Source organism: Panthera tigris, chromosome E3, assembly GCF_018350195.1.
Source record: "Panthera tigris isolate Pti1 chromosome E3, P.tigris_Pti1_mat1.1, whole genome shotgun sequence".
In the NCBI taxonomy this organism is placed as follows: domain Eukaryota; kingdom Metazoa; phylum Chordata; class Mammalia; order Carnivora; family Felidae; genus Panthera; species Panthera tigris.
In genome coordinates this window covers 27,892,816-27,910,298 of record NC_056675.1, presented here as the reverse complement: position 1 = coordinate 27,910,298, position 17,483 = coordinate 27,892,816, and the positions used below count along the sequence as shown (strand labels likewise).

The window sequence follows — 17,483 nt, the reverse complement described above, 5'->3', positions numbered from 1 at the left end:
GTGTGTGTGTGTGTGTGTGTGTGTGTGTGTGTGTGTGCGCGCGCATGCACGCATGTGTGTCCGTGTCATAGTGCTGGGACGATTATTCTCGGCCTTTGTGGGACCTGGTGGAGAGAACTGCAGATAAGAGCTCTGTCCAGACGTAGCCTCTGACAGCAGAAGGCCCTGTCCTTAGGCTGACCCCAGCCCCCTATCAAAGGGCCTGCCTGAGAAAGCTCCATGCTGCCCAGAGACTGTTTTAGTCAACACCTGACGTAGACCACTGACTTTTCTTTCTTAGGCCATTTACTAAAAAGGTCTTATAATTGTAAAGATGCATCTCTTAAAACTCAAGTGTTTTTCTCAAGGAAAAGCCTTTCATTTTAAATATACTGATCAGAAGGATAGGACCTCTGTCTTCCAGTCTCTGGAGGAGGGTAGAATCCTAACTTCGATGACAGCCAGCTGGCAGACACAGCTGGCCTAATCTCATTTATCCTGACCAAGCCTTTGTAAATTTCCTCCTCTCTGACTCGGCTGAGCCCCTGCTCCCCCTAACTCTCCCTTCAGAACACCCAGATCGTTTTTGCACAAATGGAATGGAGTCCCGCTTTTCGCCCTGCTGTCAGTAGTTACTGAGTAAAATAGAAAATAAAATCTGTTTTTACCACTTTAATTATTGTCCACTGTGTTTGTCTTGGCCTTGGAAAGGCTTTCACAGGGCAGAGTGGATGTATTTCTTTGATGTCTGGTCACCGGCAGAGGGTCAAGGGATGTTTCTCTTCTTTCTTTCCTGAACAAGAGACTGCGTCAGGCCATTGTGACAGTGCCTGGATATTAACACAATGGACATAAAATGGGAATGATAATAATACCTGCTTAATGAAGTTGTCCTGAGGCTTAATTAAGTTAATGGAGCTAATTGACCTGGAGAAGCAGAGTATTTCAGACTCCTCACCCTCCCCTGGGATGCACTAAGGCTTCCAGGAATCTTACAGCTCTCAGGCACACAGACCCTTTCCTTTGGGGATGTCAGAGAATGTCCCTGGTGAAGGTGAGAGACATGGTATGGTTATCGAGCACGTAAGTATGTGCCAGGCACTAAGCAAGACCCTCTATCCTTTGTCTCAGGTAGGTCTTCCAACAGAACTTCTGTTTGTAAGGTAAGGAGGGAAAAGCAATTTGGCAGATTGGCCACCAGAATTTATCTCTTTTCCCTCTTCTTAAACCCCATCGGAGAGATAGCAGGAAGGAGGGGAGGAATGAGGGAGGGAGGGAGGAAGGTATTATCTTACAAAGAGCACAGAATAGACCAGGAGAGATTTAGATGGATTCTGGGAGGTGGAAAACAGAAAAGGTGATGAGTGGCATCGAAGAACAGAGACAGTTATAACTGGCATTTTGAGGCACAGAGTACTAGGGAAGGCAGGAATGAGTTGGTACTTAGAAACTGTACATGGAACTTTGACCCTCCTGATCCCCCTGCCCCTCCCTGACACAGTCAGACAACTCCCTCTCCTCCCACCCCTCACCCCTGCCACACGGAAGTAGAATTTCTATATTGATAAACGAGAAAAGCCCAGGACTCATGGGGTCAACAGGGATAGCAGACAGTTGGAAAGAGAAATGGGAAAACCCTGGGGCCTCTCAGCTCCCTTGTCCTCCTCATCCAGATGCTTGGAGGATTTTTATCTGGAGAAACGGACAGATCCATGAGAAAAGACGTCAAGATACTGAAATCTTGTGGTTCTCCAATGAACAAGCTGACTCACTGCCTCATCGTCTTAGGAGAAGTTTCATCAGCCAACACCATACCCCGCATGCGTGGAACTCACGAAGGGCTTTCTAGAGTCCTCTCTTCAGTCTGATCACCACTCAGTGCAGGAAATCTCCAGGCTGAAAGGGAAAGACCCAAATAAGCAAGAAACAAGGCGAGAACAAGAAAAATGTACAGTATTTAAATAAGGGGAGGTAAATATTAGGAGGATCAGCTAAAGCAGTGGAGAATGGCTGCCCCAGGGAGCAAGATTCAGGAGCGAGGAGGATTGAAACTGCTGAGTTTCATGGTAAGACTTTTAGCACTCTTTGATTTTTCTTTAAATGTGTGTATTTGGCAAATATAAAATTTAATTTTATAATCTTACAGGAAAGAAATGCTTCCCATTGAACAGAGGAGTCAACAGAGGCTCAGAAGGGTAAGGTGACTGGCCCAGTATGACGGCAGGCAAATCATAGAGCCAGATTCGAACCCACAAGTATCTGTCTTAAAACCTCAGGATGTTGCTCCTTCTCCTGAGTGATTCCGTGCTCGCTATGTAAAAATCAGTTAAAGAAAACCAGCCTCTGACAGGTAACATTCCCCTTACGAGCCTTCTGTGAGGTCAGTTCGAGTGAGTCGAGTGTTCAGTAAAGTCTTCAAGTCCCTCATTAAGGGAATGAGACTGGGGGCTCTGGGCTGTTCACTGCATGATTCCAGGCACGATCTCCATTGTGGCCCAGACGGTTATTGCTGCAACTCAATATGGTGGCCCCCAAGGACTCCCGGAAGACAGCAAAGAATGAAAAATCCATGGCCTTAAAATACATTATTGATGTCTGACTGCATTGGGAACCAGGGAGTTTGGAGGCATCCTTTTAGAGTTTTGTTTTTTTCTTTTTTCTTTTTTTCAAATCTCCTTCCTTTTCCAAAATAAATAAATAAAATGGACTCCATGCCAGAAATCCAAATCTTTGTAAGCGTTTCTGTTTCAAGTGTTAGCAGGAGTTTTCATAGTTTGGGTTGCCCCAAGAAATGCCAACCTCTTATTTTCTCTCCTGCCATTAAAGGCAAGCAATGCAGGGCTTCTAGAAGTTTAACCTCTAAGTTGATCAATGAAGACAGTTGAGGAGGGAGAAAGACCTTGAGAAAGACATACTGTGTCTTGATTCAGGGTCTGACAACTCATATGCATTTGGGACTGATATTGGGGAATCCAAGGATTGGTGGCTTTTCTTTTTAGTGGAAAGCACCCTTATCCAGGTCAATTTGGAATAATAATGGTTCTGTTCATCAAAGGCCATCTCTTCTCAGAGGCCTTCTCTGACTGCCTACCTACCCAACCATGGGATAGGTTAGGTGTTTAGGTTTAGGTTTCTATGGAAGCCCTTCTACTTCCTTTTTAGCATGAGTGGTAGCACGAACTGTGCTTAAATGGAATTGTTGGTTTATTTTTCAACTTACTTTCCTGATTATAACCTTTGCAAGGTTAGGGACTGTGCCTGTCTTGTGCAGTACAGTATTTCCTCACCTGGCACACAGCAGCCTTAATAAATATTTCCTGATAGACCAAAAGAATAGAATATTGTAACTCAACGGTACATTCTCCCCAGACCAGTGTTTTTATTTTTTATTTTTCTGAGTGGTATGCCACCTTCCCATCCTTATTACTTAGAATCGCTGAAATGTGACATTCATGCTTAGCAAAGGTTTGTTTGTTTTTTTTTGTCCTTAAAAAAGCAATCCTAGACAATGTGTGTGTGTAGAGTGGGGTGACTACACACGCGTGTTAGAATAACTGACGCAATCTCCATCTGGAGAACAATCATCACTCCCTCAGCCACTGCCACTGAACCCTTTTTCTGAATGCCTCTTGTGTGTATGTGTCACCATATCCAGTCTTTCAGCTTTCCAGATCTTAAAAATTCGTTGGGAAATTTCTCTGCTCCATCTGACTTAATCCTTTGTTATAGCAGAGTGTACCAGGACCTCTGTCTTGATATGTCTGTGATCTTGTCCCTTTTCACCAGCCTCAGGCTTCAAGCAGTGAGAAGGGAACTTAATCGTTCTTGTTGGCTGCCATCTTGTTTCTCTCCTCCTCCTCTTTATTTTTCCTAAAATAACTGCAACACTAAGTTGTTAAAGCCTACAACTCATAGCAGAGTTTAGCTAGACAAAAGGCTGATAAGCTCTAAGATAGCGGAGATGCCAAAGAAATTTAATAGTACCCTAATATGGCTTATGAATGGAATGGAATGGGTAGTTACGAGCCTCTTACCACATCTCATGGCTGGAGTGAGTCCAACACATAGGATCTAGAAGGGATTTTAGTGGATAGAAGGTCCAACCACCTCATTTTATAGTTGAAAGGTGCACAGAGTGAAAGTGAGTCCTCCCAAGTCAAGTAAATCCCTTTCAGCAATTGAAGAATGAATTTGGTAATGAGAATAATATTTTAAGATATTATTTATTTGTTTTCATCTCCTACCACAATAATCATGTTCCCAGAGAGCTGTTGTACCATTAGAGCCCCAGGGAAAACAAGAGAAAAAAACCCTTTGGCTCAGAAAAGAGCAGGATAAGATATAAGTGAAATTCTCATAAAATAAGAAGGATAGAAACCCCCCTTTAACCCCTGGCTCAGAATGGGTGAAACTAAGTAAAAGTGGATGTTGGGAGACACATGGATCCTGCCCATTTCTTTTCAGGATCAAGCCTGGAGGGTAGGTTGGGATTTGGGGACTTGACTCCTCCCTAGCTGCCCCAATATTAATATGGAGACTTCTGTATCAAAGTGATACTAATATAATAAGATTGGAAGGGAGAGAGACAGAGACAGTGACTGGATTAGCATTCCCAAGTGATGTTAGAGTCCTATGTTGTAAAGTGGACCAAGAAATTTTCCTGTGCATCACCGTGGAAGAGAAAGAGTGTAGAGAAGAGTCTATTATTTGGGAAGTTTCCCAGGGTGAGGAAATTACCCTGCCAGTAGGGGCTACCGTACAGGAATCCTGGAGCTGGGACTTTGAAATCAAGTATATCCAGCCCAATATGGGGTTGAGTCAGAATGTGAGTCCCGACAAAATAAGAAGACAGTCACTGAATTCAGCAGCTCCAGACTTCTCCCTCAGATCCTGATTAGTGATTATCTGGGCACAGTGCATTTCTGCAGAGAGTGGGGAAGCCAGAAGTATGGAAGCACCCAAGGTCGGCCTCTTCCCCTCTCCCCACTGCCCATAATCTATCTTGGGAGTGATCAGGAGAAGAGGAGGGAATTGGGAAGTCAATCTCGTCCAAAAAAAGCATGCGTTTCATATAAAAATTGTTTACATTATTGAACAGGATCTGGCTTGCTGTATTTGGGCTAAATGTAGAGCCCTCCACTCTGCCATTTACCTACCCATCCACCAAAGGAAGGTGGGAATTCCTACAGAGTGTGATGCTAGTCATAGGAGGTAAATAAAGTACACTTTACATACCTCAGTGTCATGGGAGCATATTGGCCACCCACTTACAGGTTTTCAGTGTCATTGCTGAACTTTCTTATCTGCTTTAATTCAGCCTGGTGCTAACGGCAGGTGCTTACTCATAGGTGCTTACTGGTGAGCCTTATTGGTAAGCCATGGAGATCTTAGGGGTGTTTGGAAAATGAGTAAGTAAAAAAGGGTCATGGATTTAGTCTTTTTGTGAGTGATGTTCTCTATCCCTTCCATGAATAGTGGGTATGATAGACAATTCAATGAAGCCTTCCCTTCCTAGTTGAAGGACAAGTTCATGTGTCCCTATAATAATGATACCTTTGTTCTTCACAGCCTTAGCAGCTGGAGTGATAGTGTCGTTCTTTAATTAGGGGGAGGAATATAAGAATTATTTAACCCAACCCCTTCATCTCACAGGTGGGAAAAGCAAGGCTTTGTGATATAAGGTGGTTTACCCATGGCTACCAAGAAAGTTAACAGCAGAAGCAAGCCCAGAACTCAATGCATCCTAATTCCTGGTGTTCTAGACTAGTCTGCTCTATATTTTGCAACCTTCTCTGTACATAAGAGATCACACCTAAGGAGAAAACCATCTGGTGTACATGAGTGAAGCAGTTGCCACTGGAGGATAAGAGGATGAACTCTGATGACTTCTGGGAACTTTGGTTACTGTCTCACCTCTGAGACTCAGTTCCAGGACACTTTTCCCTTGAGCTTTGGCACATCCAAAACTTGATACCCCTAGGAGAAGAAGCAGCACAGCCACTGGGACTTGAAAAATTCCAAGAAAACACTGACATGTGGATGGCAGGAATCACAGTGTTCTCTTTCTTCTCTAACAGAATCCGCAGGATGCCAAAAAGACAAATGCATTTTTTCTCCTCCAAATTATTCCTCCTACAAATGCTAAGTATCTCCATCTGGGAGACATTTAACATTTCAAGGAGTACTCGCCACGTATCAACTGTCTCCCCAAAATAACTCCCCTTCTTGCTGTAGGAACTGCCAAGATCCAGCCCAGACAGAAGGGAAACAGTGTGTCTGGGAGGCCTCAAGTTAGAGAGCAAGAACAGCCATCCCCTCACCTGGGACCATCCCCTCTTCTCTCTTCAGAGTGTATTTCGATGACACAGAGTCTGGATGTCATTGCATCCCTCTCCTGAAAGGCTGGGTTTCCAGAAAACATTTAGTCCGTGACATCCCGCCACATGATTGTCTCATGTTTCTTCTGACTCCTTCAGTTCATTCAGATACATACAGGAAGTCACATACATTTCCTGATAGACCGAGTAAGAGCGTGTCTCATGAAAGATGGCGGTGATGGGAATATCTGAGCTCTGAATAAGATCCAAGAACTTGTCTTCACCACTTTCCTTTCTGCTCTGCTTGAATTTGCCAAATCCAGCCATGGGGGAAATGAACACTGCACTGATGTCTCCAGGCCATGGATCCTGCATTTATCCATTGCCCACCTCCTGTTTATTTGTTACCTACAGTGTGGTGGTAGCTAGGAGAGAGCCAAGGAGAGAGGAGACACACAGGCTTGGTCATCACAGCATGCTGTGTGACTAAGGGGGGAGGTGTATAAAATATGTCCACAAGTGTCACTGCATCTGGGTAGAATGGTACAGGAAATCCCACTAAAAGACCATAAGAATGGCAAGAAGGCACTGCCAGCCTTTGTGGTATACATGGCACTTGTCCTAACACCTTTAAGGAGGAGGATTAGAATTTCAACATGTGGAGATCAGTTGAGTGAAAGACGTCTCCGGTGCGTGGAAAAGCTTGAGCAGACAATTCAATGTTGTAAAGGAGTCCGGAGCTGGATTTCATTTATTCATTCCCTCCTTCATTCATTCAGTACAAATGACATGTTCTTAGCTCAGAGTACGTTCAGGGCCATAGAGCTAGGACCTGGGCATATGAAGATACATAAAAGATGACCACAAGAGTCTTACCTAGTGGGCGCATCAGAGAAGTGGAGGAGAAAGTGCAGTGTAGGGTGGCAAGAACCATAACCAAACAGAGGTGGGGACTTGCTTCAGGCTTGGGAAGCCAGGAAAGACCTTCTGCAGGGGAAGAAAGCAGATGCCAAAGATGGAACAAGTACTTTCCAAGCAGTGCTTGGCTCTGCAGGCAGACTGGGGGGGGCCACTGCCAGGTGGGTAGGTGGCGAAAGAGTGGAACCTGCTTAAGCTGTTTGCGTTTTCTTAGCACAGGAGTTCCTCCATCCATGCTTCTGTTTATGGTGATGCAGTGGAAACAGCAAGGCTGTTGATTCACACCAACACCGGGAGTCCTGCTGTCAGCCTGTGACGGGTAGGAAGGTCTAGCTCTGAAATGTGCGGCACTGCCGTTGACCACTTGTTCGCCAGTGTTCTCGTCCCATTTTATGCTGTTGATTCTCTTTTCCTCAGCACGTTGGTCTCGGTTGCCAATGACTTCGTTGAGGACAGGGAGTAAGCCCTTAGAGCCGTTAGCACAGGGCTGAGTCACATAATAGATGCCCATTGTATACCTGATGACCCATTGGCATGGGTGTGTGTGTGTGTGTGTGTGTGTGTGTGGGTGGGTGTGGGTGTGTGTGTGGGTATGATTCCGTGGGGGCTGCAATAGGGGATTGTTCTTGTTTTTGACAGACTATAATATTTCTCCAGCTTTTCTTTTCATTGGTGATGCTTTCTTATTATGTGCAATCCTTTGTTCTCTTATGTATGAATGATAGTTTATTGGCTGGGAACAGAATCTTCTGAAAGGAAACATTTTTAGGTAATGTATGTGTTTATAGGTGGTCCGTGTCAGTGACTTGCCACCAGAACACCTGTCATCAGATGGTTAAAAATTTTAAAAAGTATCTATTTTGAGTTTTTTGTAAACTCAGATATTTGTGAAACCCCTGTGTATCATTTAAAGGGGAGGAAGTATTGCTTTATACCAAACATTTAAAAGTATTGTTGATTATTAAAAAGAAAGAAAAGTTAAAAATAAAAAATCTAGTGTCATTGTTAATATGTTGCTATGTTTGTTGCATATCTTTGTATTCTTTTATGCATGTGTATATATGCACTGTGTGCTTTTAAAAATTAGGATTGTAGGGGCACCTGGGTGGCTCAGTCGGTTAAGCATCCGACTCTTGATTTCAGCTCATGTCATGACCTCATGGTTTGTGGGTTTGAGCCCCACATTGGCCTCTGTGCTGGCAGCATGGAGCCTGCTTGGGGTTCTCTCTCTCTCTCTCTCTCTCTCTCTCTCTCTGTCTCTCTGTCTCTCTTTCTCCCTTTGCCCCTCCACCACTTGTGCTCGCTCGCTCTCTCTGTCAAAATAAGTAAACATTAAAAAAAGAAAAAAACATAAATAAAAATTATGATTGTTGGTTACATCCTGACTTAGAGGATGCATTTTAAAATACTGTAAGTAGCATGTAGACATTAAATCCTTTTATGTGAACATAATTTTTAATGGCTGCACCGTGCACCATGTGAGAATCTAAGTCTTGAGGGGAGAATCGGAATTAATCCAATCCACAAATAAATATGGAATTTCTGCTTTGATAAGGAGATGCTCCAGTAAGAGTACACGATAGGGGATTTGACATGGGGGTCAGGAAAAGCTTCCACATCACAAGAGGGTGATGACTCATTGGAATCTAAATGATAATTCCAAGTGCCCCTAGCGCGCTAGGCAGGGATGGCATAGATATGGCATGAGAAGGGACTCCCAGGAAAGATGACAGTATGTGCAAAGTACTGGCAACAGGGAACGGGGGACCTTTTGGGGACTTCTGTTGTGTAACTGATTTTCACTGCTTACTTGTATGTCTTTACATCACCTCCTGGCCATCTTACTGACCTCTTTCATTTTCCTGTTGTGTTTTCTAGAGCTACACGCATATTGTTTCCCACTCATCCTAAGACCATTCATGATTTCAGCTTTTGCCGGGAGTCAGGCCCCTTGCCTGTGTCTGCTTGTGTAATCCTCACTGTCCTTTATGGGAAGGGTTCAGTGTTCCTCATACACAGGAAACCCACACTTGTACCAGCCAAGGAATTTACCAAAGTGGTGTTCAGTTGCTAGTGAGTGATGCAGCTGGGATCCAGACCCAACCCTAACGTCATTGTGTGTGTGTGCATCCGGCCTGGCATTAAGCTAACCTTTTTATAATTTTTTTGATGATAAATTAAAAAAAATTATATTTGATTCTCAACCCCTGTACTAAGAGTCAAAGCATCAAGCAATTTCTATTTTCTTTTGTTAAATAGGGAATTCTTTTTTTTATTGTGGAAAGAACACTTAACATGAGAGCTACCCTCTTAACAAATTTTTAAGTGTACAATACAGTGATGCCATGTGTAAGCATACTTTTGTACGGCACATTTCCAGAATGTACTCTTCTTGTAAAACTGCAACTTTATACGTACAAGTTGAACAGCTGCTCACTTTTCCCTCCTCCCCGCAGCGCCCGGAAATCAGCATTCTACTGTTGCTCTGAGTGTGACCATTTCAGATGCCTCATGCAGTATTTGACCTTCTGTGGCTGGCTTATTTCACTTAGCAGAATGTCCTCAGCGTTCATGCGTGTTGCTGCATGTGGCAGGATTTTCTTTTTTCTTTAAGGCTGAATAATATTTCACTGCATATGTAAACACCACATTTTCTTGATCCATTCCTGTCAGTGAACATTTAGGTTGTTTCCGTATCTTGGCTCTTGGAAATCGTTCTGCAGTAACATGAGAGTGCATACATGTTTGAGATCCTGATTTTAGATTTTTTTTTTTTTTGGATAAATACTCAGTAGTGGGATTGCTGGATCATAAGGTAGTTCTCTTTGTGATTTTTTTGAGAAACCTCTGTACAGTTTTCCTCTCTGGCTGTACCACTTTATGTTCCCACCACCAGTGTGAAAGGGTTACGGTTTCTCCACGTCCTTGCCAACACTTGCTATCTTTTGCCTCTTTGGTAATTGCCATCTAATGGGTGAGACATGATAGCTCGTTGTTTTATTTATTTATTTATTTATTTATTTATTTATTTATTTATTTAACTTCTATTTTAGAGAGAGAGAGACAGAGAGAGAGAGAGGGAGAGGGAGAGAGGGAGAGAATCATAAGCAGGCTCCATGCTCAGTGTGGAGCCTAACATGGGGCTCGATCCTACGACCCTGGGATCACGACCTCATCCGAAATCAAGAGTCAGATGCTCAACCGACTGAGCCACCCAGGTGCCCCATCTCAGTGTCATTTTAATTTGTAACCTAATATTTTGGAGGGGTTTTTTTACTTCTCTTTTTAAATATCTAAACTGTTAAAAAGCAGGGACCTTAATTTTGTCCACGACATTAATGGATGTGTTTCTGGTGTTTGTAGGTGGGTAAAGAACTGGTTATTGATACCTGGAAGCTGTTCTTTTACAAGGTTAGCAAAGTCTCTATTCCAAGATTTCTGCCTTTTTAAATAAGGCAGAGGTGAATATCGAATTTTGTCAGAAACCTTTTAAGTATTTGATGATGGTCTTTCCTCTTTGACCCACTGATATGATAAATTATGTTAATAGACTTCTAAATATTAATTGACTCCTGACAGTAAATCATCCTTGGTTTCCTGGAGTAAAATCTGCTGGGTCCTGGTGAATTACTCTTCCCAAGCATAGCTGAGTCGGGGTGCTAGTGTTATATTTTGTGCGTTTATGCCAGTAAGTAAGATTGGACTGAAGCTTCCTCCTTCCCTGTTCGTAGTTGTTAGATCTCAGCAGTAGAGTTATGTCAACCTCACTAAAGAAATTAGGACACATTTTCTCTTTTTATTTCTTCTTGAACAAAACATGGGAGTTACTTATTTTTGAAATGTTGAAATAGTTAACATTTAGAATAATTCAGGCCAAGTACCTTCTTCAGAGGTGATTTTTATATGACTTGTTCAATTTCTACAAAGTTAGTGTTCTACTCCGATTTCCACAGAGTCAATTTTTTATAATTTGTGTTTTCCTAGAACACCATCAATATTACAATTTTCATATTTATTTGGTATATGATTATGTATTTATTATACATGGCATTATCTTAAAAATTACTAATGTAGGATTTTTAAAAAATTCGCATTTCTCCATAGTGTTGAGAGGCTAACTAAAGCACTGGTCAGAAGTCCGTTGTGGAGCAAGGTGGCCGGATTTTAATCTCACCTCTGCTGCTTGCCTCTTGGGTGATCTTAGGCTCACCAGTTCTCTGTTGTCTTCCTCACTTTCTTCATTTGTAAAATGAGGGTAACAATAGTACCCTCCTTGTAGCGTTGTTAATAAGAGTTAACCAGAGCCAGGCACAAAACTAATAATGTTAGCTATTATTCTGTTTTCTAATTTTTTAACATTTCTGTTTAAAAACAAAATGGTATTCAGGTTTATATATTCACTATGCAGGTTATAGATTTGTTTCCATACATTACTGGGTTTTAAAAAAAGTCTCCCCTTCATTTCTTTCTTATACTTTTCTTAGTTTTCACTTGCTGCCTTTGAAAAAAATCTCATTGAGGTGCCTTCCTTAGTTCATTTCTTTTCATCCTTTCTTGTTTAATAATAAACTTTCAGGCTAAAATCTTGGACCATCACATTTTTGTATTCTGTGTCTTCTCAGAAAATTTATTTCTAAGTAATCTATAACCAATGTTTTCATTTTTCTCTTTGACCAACATATTATGTAGGAGAGAGTTTTAATTTGTAAAAGCTTGGGCTTTTTTAGTTTTTGTTTGTTCATTTAGATTTTAAAGAATGTTTTCTGTTATATATGCTCAGAAAATAGCAATTTCTATATAATTTTATATACTTTTCAATATATTCACAGAGAATGTGACTTGAACTACCACTTTTTGTTTTGAGTGTGTGTGATCTAATATTATATAAATTTGAGAAACCGTACTAATTGAGCTCTTAAAAGAAGTTTCATTATCTTCTTGGTATAATATTTAAATTTTTTTTACGTTTACTTTTTTTTTTTTTTTCAACATTTTTTATTTATTTTTGGGACAGAGAGAGACAGAGCATGAACGGGGGAGGGGCAGAGAGAGAGGGAGACACAGAATCGGAAACAGGCTCCAGGCTCCGAGCCATCAGCCCAGAGCCTGACGCGGGGCTCGAACTCACGGACCGCGAGATCGTGACCTGGCTGAAGTCGGACGCTTAACCGACTGCGCCACCCAGGTGCCCCTACGTTTACTTTTTTTGATAGAGAGAGACAGAGCACAAGTGGGCAAGGGGTAGAGAGAGGAGACACAGAATCCGAAGCAGGCTCCAGGCTCCGAGCTGGCAGCACAGAGCCTGACACAGGGCTCAAACACACAAACAGCAAGATTATGACCTGAGCCAAAGACAGATGCTTAACCGACTGAGCCACCCAGACTCCCCTTCTTGGTGTAATATTTAAAAGTCTTCTCAATCAATCTCATATTATGAACATCCTGTACATTGTTATTTATTTTGGTCTACTTAATGGGTCAAAAACTCTTGAGAGTTAAAATCTGTCAGCACCAAAGTATATATGTTCTCTGTCCCTTGTATTGCTAGGAATTTAGTTTAAGGTATTTAATGATTTCAGTAAGTAAGCATTGTGACTGTTGGTGTGCCTTGTACATTGTGTATTTATCAGTATAAAATAATCTGTTCTATTTAAGATACTTTACTTGAATTCTACAGTGCCTGACAATCATTTTGTAGCTCCCAGGTTAACTTTGGTTTGCAATAGACCGGCACCTCTTTCATATTTTTTTCTATTTAACCCAAATAAGTAATTTTGTTTTTTAGGTCTGGCCAGTGGAAACAGCATAAAGTTGGATTCAGAGTTTTTTGTTTGTTTCAAGTTTTTAAATTCCAGTTAGTTAACTTATAGTGTAATATTAGTTTCAGGAGTAAAATTTAGTGATTCATCACTTACATACAACACCCTGGTCAGCATGACAAGTGCTTTCCTTAATACCCATAGCCCATTTAGCCCATCCCCCCCACCTCCCCTCCAATAACCCTCAGTTTGTTCTGTGTAATTAAGAGTCTGCTTTATGGTTCACCTCTCTTTTTCCCCCTATGTTCATCATTTCATTTATTTTATTTTGCTTTATTTATTTTATTTTATTTTATTTTTAATATCAATTCAAGTTAGTGAACATATAAGTATAGTATTGGTTTCAGGAATAGAATTTGGTGATACTTCATTTACATATAACACCTGGTGCCCTTCTTAATGCCCATCACCCATTTAGCCCATCCTCCCACCCAACACTCTACCAGCAACCCTCCACTCGTTCTCTGTATTTAACAGTCTCTTATGGTTTGCCTCCCTCTCTGTTTTTTATCTTATTTCATGTTTCCTTCCCCTCTCCTCTGTTCATCTGTTTTGTTTCTTAAATTCCACATATGTGTGAAATCATATATTTGTCTTTCTCTGACTGACTTTTTCGCTTAGCATAATACACTCTAGCTCTATCCATGTTGTTGCAAATGGCAATATTTCATTTTTTGTGATCACCGAGTAATATTCCATTGTGTGTGTGTGTGTGTGTGTGTGTGTGTGTATACACACACACATACACATACCACATCTTCTCTATCCATTCATCTGTCAGTGGACATCTGGGTTCTTTCCATAATTTGGCTATTGTCGATAATACTGCTGTTGATAATCACTGGGGTGTGGATATCCCTTTGAGTCACTATTTTTGTATTCTTTGGGTGAATACCTAGGAGTGCATTTGCTGGATCATAGGGTAGTTCTATTTTTAACTTTCTGAGTAACCTCCATACTGTTTTCCAGGGTGGCTACACCAGTTTGCATTCCCACCAGTAGTGCAAGAGGGTTCTCCTTTCTCCACATCCTCAACAACATGTGTTGTTTCCTGTGTTGTTAATTTTAGCCATTCTGACAGGTGTGCGTTGGTATCTCATTGTAGTTTTGATTTGTATTTCCCTGATGATGAGTGATGTTGAGCATCTTTTCATATGTCTTTTGGCCATCTGGATGTCTTATTTGGAAAAATGTATGTCTTTTGTCCATTTCTTCACTGGATTGTTTGTTTTTTGGGTGTTGAGTTTTCCAGTCTCTGAGTCTCTGACTTTTCGTTGGGGAGCTTAAAAAAATATGCATTCATTGCCATAAACATGTTTGCTTGGGTTTATTTCTATCATTTGTTTTCTTGTTTCCTCAGTTTTATTAACTGTTCCCCATCCATTTTTTTTTTAACTATAGGTGGCATAATAATGAAGTAGTTAAAAAGAAACCTGGAACAGGTCCAGCTCTCTGACTGACTATGGGCATTGTGTCCCATAACCAGGAGTAGTTTGAGGCATAGAGATTGCCTGGAGTGCACCCAGAAAAGTGTGGTCCCAGTAAAAGTTGCAACATATTGCCATATGAGGATTAGATGAAGAATTAGACTGGGGGAAAAGTTGAAGTGCTGATTGGAGAGTTAGGGGCAGGGAGAGGAGGCAGTGGGGGGCAGAGAGAGGAATGGAGAGATTGGAGTGATTTTGTAGAGCTTCTGGATCAGAATCCTAGGTAATATGTAGGTCTTAGGAAGTCAGAGCTATGAAAAATATTCCAAAATTGGACTCTGTTCCTCCCTACAGTTATGAGTTCACAATCATTAGAGATGTACAAGAAACAACTGGACAACATCAGAATGCACTTTAACTGATTCATATTTTGAGCAGAGGCTGCAACTCATTCATATCTACATCTTTTCAAATTCTGAAGATCTTTAATTACTTGAGAGATAGTGATGTTCATAAGAATTTAGTCTCTTCTAAATTTTTTTAACATTTATTTATTTTTGAGAGACAGAGGAGTGGGAGAGGGGCAGAGGGAGAGGGAGACAGAGAATCTGAAACAGGCTCTAGGCTCTGCGCTGTCAGCACAGAGCCCAACACTGGGCTTGAACCCACAGACCGTGAGATCATGACCTGAGCTGAAGTCAGACGCTTAATCAACTGAGCCACCCAGGTGCCCCTAATTTAGTCTCTTCTAAATTTGAAGTCTTTTAAGCTTCTTATATTTAGATTTAGATTCTATAGAATAGCTTTCAAAAGAAAGTCCTGTGCCCAGGTATCCTGTGTGGATGGGTGGCTTGTATGAAGGTCTGTATTTATACAAATGTACATAGAGTTCTTCACCCTGGCAAAATATTAGAATTGGCTGGGGTGCTTAAAAAATACTGACGTCTAGTTCTCATTCAGGGTGTTTGATTTCACCTTTCTGGGTTAGATCCTGGAGAGCGTTTTGTTTTGTTTTGTTTTGTTAACAATCTCTCCAGGAGATTCTAATCTGCAGTCAAGTTAAGCAACATTGGCACAGAGAATGTTACCATTGATTTTCAGTTGGGCACACATGGCAAACATTTGTGATTTGCCTTTGGCACATCCATTTTTCCATTTTGGGGCCACCATCCCTTACTTTGTTTGGGGAGTCATCACTTCTTTCTTTATATCTCTGCAGATTTGAAGGCATTGACTCTGAATTTGGGTGGAACAGGACTGTCAGACTTCACTCAGCCCCACGTTCCCCAGGACTTTTCAAGAGACGTCCTCATTTCAGCTGGATTTCAACCCAGTAGAAGGCTGGAGAAGTGGAGGCCACCCTGGATCCTAAGAAAAGCTGGCACAGAAAAAGGTAGGGTTGAAAGATGGACAGAAACTAAATCCCGATATGACTTGAGCCGTGAATTCAGCCACTCTGGGGTCATCGTGCTCTCCGTTTCACAGATGAGGAAACTGAGACTAGGTGCGATTTGATTACTTGTCCCCCAGTGTCAAGACAGGATTTGACTCTATAAGGGTAAAATTTCACAAGTTAGAGAATTTCTGCCCTACTACACCATCACGGCTAGTAAACACGTCATGTCCTCTGAGTGAAACTAAATAATTAAGAATTTTGAAACGAGTAGGTCTGGGTTTGAGTCTGTCAAGGAGATTTTATGCTGTTTTGGCAATGCCTGTGTTGTATGGGATAAATACTTATTTCTGTTTCTCGGGATAAGTCACAGGTTTTGTTTGCTTGGGTTTTTGCTCACTTTCAACAGACAGAGTACTATTACATAAATGGTAATGAGTGTCTCTGTAATTGTCCTCTTTTGCAGATTTTCTTTGGGTATATTCTTGCTGGTTCCCCAAATGTAAGTGCACAGCAGAGAGTATGGAAGGTAGAGAATGCTTTGAAAAGATGGGGAGAAGAGAGCCAAGAAGCAGTCAAATGTACACCACAGTCTTTTAGGATGGTGTGTTTTATACTTTGTAGAAGAGCTTTCCTGAGCAATCCCAATAGAGTCTTAAAAAAAAAAAAACTGAAACCCTGCCAGATAGATCTAGGTGGGCTGGGGAAACTAGGACATAGTAACACCATGTGCTAATAAACCCTTACTGTATCAGTAAGTGACAGGGATGGGATTTGATTTCCAAATGCAGATGCTTTCTTACACTCCACGCCTGCAAAGCACTTCTAATTCCATCACTGTTCCGCTTTGTTGATAACCAGAGTCATTATGAATTTTAAGACGATCAGAGTTATCTTGAAGGTTATCAAGATTTTCTGTTCTTTGGGTGATGTTTATCAGGCTAACCTTGGAACTGCTCAGAAATGGCAGAGTTGTTCTTTGAGACGGGGAGCTATGAATCTGGCCTGAGTATTTCTTGAAAAAGAAAGGAAATCGTTTTTAAAAAACATCACATTCCAAGGAGTTCCCCATCTTTCAGACTCGGAGTATCTAATTCCAATAACAAATCAGATGAGAAGGGATATACTCCTATTCTCTCCCAACAAGCACTTTGGTGGGCTCATCTGCTATTCTATAGTGATACTGTCTAACTGTGATGATCCCAAGCATGGCCTTCATCAGAGCATTTGTGATTCAAAGTCCAAGAATCAAGTTGAAGCAGTAACACAGCTTACAAACCAATTTAATTACTCTTGACTAGTCACTTGATCAGCTAGCTAGTCAGTGGGATATCATGGTTAACCAAGGAAGAGGCCAAATTAGACCCAGACCCCAGAGGTTGTCTGAATTCCCAGCAGTAAGACTGCTCACCTTTTCTCATCTAATTGCAGCCATCAGTTTAATCCTTAAAGAATTATGTCCAATTGGTTTCCGTCTGTCTGCATTTGTAAATGTCATTCTGCCCAGCATATGTTGTAAAGATTAGCTGTGCTTCATCGTTTTGTTAGCATGAATCAATAATGTGGGATTCTTGGCTCGCTGAATTTTTAAAGTCATCTGCGAATCAATGTATGCTATTTGTGCAGTACC

At 41.4% G+C, this 17,483-nt stretch overlaps 1 long non-coding RNA gene across 1 annotated transcript in view; it reads left to right on the top strand.

Annotated features, from left to right (window-relative positions):
- The window catches only part of LOC122234691, a 431,441-nt gene extending 414,835 nt beyond the window's left edge, over positions 1–16,606 (top strand). Inside the window, exons 3-4 of the long non-coding RNA XR_006212600.1 lie at positions 15,680–15,853; positions 16,320–16,606. This is a non-coding gene — a long non-coding RNA (uncharacterized LOC122234691). The remainder of the gene's footprint in view (positions 1–15,679; positions 15,854–16,319) is intronic.
- The last annotated feature ends 877 nt before the right edge of the window (positions 16,607–17,483 follow it).